Here is a 5,543-nt window from a genome sequence, read left to right as displayed (position 1 = left end):
TAGCAGTGGAAGTGTTAGATGTGGGTTCAACAATAAGACTTAAAGGAAGTTTGGATAGGTACATGGATGGGAAGGTTTGGAGGGATATGCTCTGGTTGCAGGTAGATGGGACTACACAGAAAATCAAGTTGTCATGGACTAGATGAGCAGAAGGGCCTGTTTCTGAGGTGTAGTACTCTATGTCTCCATGACAGGAGTCAGTGGAGAAGAGGGCACTGGAGAACATATAACCTGTGTACATACATCTATTGATGCTTCTGGACACATCTTCAGTGATGTTCCTGGAATCATCGGCTGTTTCAGGTCTTTCAACATCATACAGCCTCCTCCAGGTGACCCAGCCGGGGCTGATCAGACCCCAGCTTGTGTCCAGATGGCTAGCTACTTATGACTCCATGGCTCCCCTCTTTTGAGCCACAGCCATCTTGAGGCCCTCTCTGCCGCATCGGTGGTACTGCGGATGGTTCCCCTCTTCCTCTCTCCCTCGATGCCCAAAATGCTGAAGGCCCTAACTAAAGAACGGGCTATGATTCCCCTACAACCAACATCCACTGGGAGATACCTCGCTGTCCATCCAGCCTGCTGACAATTGCTGACCAGTCCTGCGTACTTGGAGAGCTTCCTTTCAAAGGCCTCCTCCAAGCTATCTTCCCATTGGACTATCAGCTCCAGCAGCACCACTTGCTTAGTAGACTAGGACACTAGGACAATGTCTAGTCACAGGGTGGTGGCTGCGATATGGTTGGGGAACTTCAGCTGCCCTTCGAGGTCCACCAACAGCTGCCAGTCCCTTGCAGAGGTCAGAATGCCTGCAGATGTTCTTTTGGTAGGTATTGGCTGCTCCCCAGCTCTGACAAAGGCAATGGTCTGCTTGGAGGGTCGGGACCGCTTCGCCCACTCAACTCCTGCGCTGACGGCTTCAGCGATGGTCTTCAGGACCTGATCATGCCTCCACCTGTACCGTCCCTCACCAAGTGCCCTTGCACAGCCACTGAGGATGTGCTTCAGGGTTCCTCGCTTGGAGCACAGTGGGCACGCAGATGACTCTGCCTTGCCCCATGTGTGCAGGTTTGATGGGCTTGGAAGCACATGGTACACTGCCTGGATGAGAAATTGGATGCGGTGTGGTTCGGCTTTCCAAAGATCAGCTCAGGTCACTTTCCTCTCAACCGCATTCTCCCATCTTGTCCAAGCTCCCTGTTGCTTCATTCCCACCACCTTGCAGGCTCTCATTTCCTCCACTACTGCTCTCACCTCCTCCTGAACTAGGCGACATCTTTCCTTCCCTCTGGTGTCCATTTGGGGAGTTGGAAAGGATCCTAGCCCAGCTCGGCCTTGTGTGACCACTCCCACCAGCCTCCTGTGACGCAGCCTCGCCTCTGCCTCCTGAACAGCTTCCTCTGCCCTCCACTTCCTGCCAGTACTTACTTGGATCCCTGCTCTAGCCACCTTTGAGTCCCTACACTGTAGCACTTCTCTGGCTCTTGTTACCTTGAATTCTTCCTCCAAGGATTTGAACAGCAGTTGCAGTTTGTTGTGGTGTCCATAGAGTGCGATGCTGCTCAGGCTCTTTGGCAGCCCCAGCCATCTCCTGAGGTGGTTGCTAACCCTCCTCTCTAAGGTTTCGACTGTTGAGATCGGAACTGCATAGACAAGGAGGGGCCACAGGATTCTGGGAAGAATGCCATGCTGATACACCCAGGCTTTAAACTTCCCAGGTAGGCCAGACTTGTCCACAGATTTCAGCCAGCCCTCCAACTCAGTGCAGGTTGTCTGAATGGATGTTGTGTCCCTTAAAGAGCTGTCAAAAACTTTGCCTAAGCTCTTGACTGGCTTTTCTGTGATGGTTGGGATGGCTGTGCCTGCGATGCTGAACCGGAACTTGTTCTCCACCTTCCCTTTCCTCAGCACCATCGATCTTGATTTGGCAGGTTTGAAACGCATCCGGGCCCACTCCACCAGCTTTTTGAGCCCTTGCAGAATCCTCCGGCAGCCTGGGACTGATTCTGTGGTGACTGTGAGGTCATCCATGAATGCCCTGATAGGTGGTTGCCGTTGAGCGGAATTCATTCTGGGCCCTCTGGACTCTGGTTCAGCAGACTTAGTGAGCATGTTCATGGCTAGGGAGAACAGTGTCACTGAGATAGTGCACTCTGTGATGATGCCGACCTCCAAATTGTGACAGGTTGATGTAATTGCTCCTGAAGAGACCCTCATCCTGAAGTTGCTGTAATAATCAGCGATAAGGTCTCTGATTCTGCTGGGGACGTGATACTTGGTCAGTGTGAGCTGCACCAGCTTGTGCAGAATGGAGCCACATGCATTTGCCAGGTCGAGCCACAACACTGACAGGTTGCCCTTGTTCTCTCTGGCCTCCCTGATGAGCTGTGTCACCACACCGATGTGCTCCAGACAGCCCAGCATCCCTAAAATGCCACCCTTCTGGACTGATGTATTAATATAGGTGTTCTTTGCTAGGTAGGTGCACAGCAGGTTAGAAACTGCACTGAAGAAGATCTTCGCCTCGACACACAGCAGGGAGATGATGCAAAACTGATCTATCTGGGTGGCATTTTCCTCCTTCGGGATCCACACCCCTTCAGCCACTCTCCACTGTTCTGGGATTTTTCCCCCTTCTCCAGAAGATTCTCAGGATCTTCCACAGACGCAGCAGGAGTTTGGGGCAGTTCTTGTACACTTTGTACGAGGTGTTGCTTGGTCCTGGAGCCGAGCTTGCCCTTGCTTTGCGGACGACCTCTCTGACTTCCTTTAGTTGCAGCTTTGACATGTCCAACTGCACATCCGGTTCAGGTGGGTCTATTAGGATGTCGCACTCTCCCAACATAAAAGTTGCTGGTGAACGCAGCAGGCCAGGCAGCATCTCTAGGAAGAAGTGCAGTTGACGTTTCAGGCCGAGACCCTTATCACACTCTCCCAACTCCTGCTCTTTTTCAGGATCATTATATATCTTCTTCAGATGTTGGTCTATGTCTTCCTGCGAACAGGCCAGTTTCCCACTGCGCTTCTCCCCCAGCAACTCCTTGGTGAACTTGAAGGGGTTGGCGATAAAGGCAGCACGTTTTCGAGCCCTTTCATGCCGCCGCCTACGATGCCACTCTGCCAGGTGGAGGACCCTGATCTTCTTTCGTAGTATGCACATCAGCTGGGCCAAGCCAATGCGCTCCTCTTCTCCTGCCTCCTTATATTGGGACTTCAGCGCTTTCATCTCCTGCCTGATGTTGTGGATCCTCAATGCTCTTTGGTTCTTCAAGTAAGATGTTTTGGAGCCTTCCTTCTCCTCTTCTCCGAACCGTTCAGCTGCGATACTAACAATAATTGTTGTCATGTATTGCAGCTTCCTATCAACCCCTCCCTTCGCCGTTGCCTCCAGAATTTGGTTAACATCGTCATCAACTGCTTCCACAGTGAAGTCATGTTAGCTGCAGACCATTTGATCCGCCTCCTGTTAGACTTCATGTTTGAGGGATTAGTTTGCAACACTTGGGGGTTCTGGGCACTATGGGGTGACTCCGGGCCTGGCCCCTCCTTCGTCTCACCAGGTTGGACACCTGCGCGTTGTGCTGCTCCTGCTCCCGCCAAGTACTTCATCCTCGTTTGGTGGATCTTCAAGCCGCGATTGTTCTTGCAGATTTTGCCACATGCACACTGCTTCCTCATCATCGTTTGTTCATTGCCTGGGCCTGATGTCGTTGTGTCCATCCGACTGGGGTGCTCATCCTCCCCCCCTCTCGGGAACCCCTGGGAGTATCTTTTCCTTAGATTCTTTGTGGCTTTTGTGGGGGTCCTCCTCTCAGAGGACACAGATTGGGTTGCCAGCCCGTTCTGCCCTGGTTGCCGTCTCTCCGGGCTGTCACTGACTCTCCAGTCATCACCACTCTTTTTTTTGGTTGTCACCCAGTCTTTCCTGGTTGTCACTGATTAACTCAGGGTGTAAGTTGTGTACATACATCTATTGATGCTTCTGGACACATCTTCAGTGATGTTCCTGGAATCATCGGGTGTTTCGGGTCTTTCAACATCATACAACCTCCTCCAGGTGACCCAGCCGGGGCTGATCAGACCCCAGCTTGTGTCCAGATGGCTAGCTACTTATGACTCCATGGCTCCCCTCTTTTGAGCCACAGCCATCTTGAGGCCCTCTCTGCCACATCAGTGGTACTGCAGATGGCTCTCCTCTTCCTCTCTCCCTCGATGCCCAAAATGCTGAAGGCCCTAACTAAAGAACGGGCTATGAATCCCCTACAACCAACCTCCACTGGGAGACACCTTGCTCTCCATCCAGCCTGCTGACAGTTGCTGACTAGTCCTGCGTACTTGGAGAGCTTCCTTTCAAAGGCCTCTTCCAAGCTATCTTCCCATGGGACTATCAGCTCCAGCAGCACCACTTGCTTAGTAGACTCAGACACTAGGACAATGTCTGGTCACAGGGTGGTGGCTGCAATATGGTTGGGGAACTTCAGCTGCACTTTGAGGTCCACCAACAGCTGCCAGTCCCTTGCAGAGGTCAGAATGCCTGCAGATGTTCTTTTGGCAGGTATTGGCTGCTCCCCAGCTCTGACAAAGGCAATGGTCTGCTTGGAGGGTCGGGACCACTTCGCCCACTCAACTCCTGCGCTGACAGCTTCAGCGATGGTCTTCAGGACCTGATCATGCCTCCACCTGTACCGTCCCTCACCAAGTGCCCTTGCACAGCCGCTGAGGATGTGCTCCAGGGTTCCTCGCTTGGAGCACAGTGGGCACGCAGATGACTCTGCCTTGCCCCATGTGTGCAGGTTTGATGGGCTTGGAAGCACATCATACACTGCCTGGATGAGAAACACAGCACAGGAATAGGCCCTTGGGCCCATGATGCCTGCGCCCAGAATGATGTGAATTTAACTTAATTTTTTCTTCCTGCAAAGGAACTATTTCTTTCCATTCCTTGCATATTCAACTGCCTGCCTAAAAGCTTTTAGAGCAACGGTATCTTACCTTCTCCCACAACCTCCCCAGGCAAGACATTCTAGGCATCTACTACCTTCTGTACAAAAACCTTGGCCTGCAAGTCCTCTTTAAATTTTCCTTCTCTCAGCTTTAAGTTATGCCCTCTAACTTTTGTGATTCCACCCCGGGAAAAAGACTCTGATTATCTAACCTACCTACACCTCTCAGAATTTTATAAACTTCTAATGGTCTCCCTTCAGCCTCTGACATTCCAACGAAAACAACTCAGGTCTACCTGACATCTCTTTACAACCAATACCATCTGAGACAGGCACAGCATCAATCTGGAAAACCTCTTCAGAACTCTCTCAAAAACTTCCACATCCTTCCTGGAATGGAGCGACCAGAAACACAAACAATACTCCAAGTGCAGCCAACACAAAGTTTTATATAACCACAACATGACCTCCTGACTCTCCAATATGCTGTTCCCCTATTGATGAAAGTAAACATGCCAAATGCCTTCTTTACCACCCTATGTGCCTGCATTGTCACGTTCAGCAAGGCATTCTACCTGCAGGTCAGTGACTAGTGAATGT

The 5,543-nt window shown here is 51.4% G+C and overlaps 1 pseudogene; it reads right to left on the bottom strand.

Moving 5' to 3' along the window:
* Positions 1–396: 396 nt before the first annotated feature.
* On the bottom strand, positions 397–3,456 carry LOC134353943 (uncharacterized; annotated as a pseudogene).
* Positions 3,457–5,543: the final 2,087 nt, after the last annotated feature.

This window comes from Mobula hypostoma, chromosome 1, assembly GCF_963921235.1.
Source record: "Mobula hypostoma chromosome 1, sMobHyp1.1, whole genome shotgun sequence".
Lineage (NCBI taxonomy): Eukaryota > Metazoa > Chordata > Chondrichthyes > Myliobatiformes > Myliobatidae > Mobula > Mobula hypostoma.
Note: the sequence above shows the minus strand (reverse complement) of the source record. Positions and strands in the feature narration are given on the sequence as shown.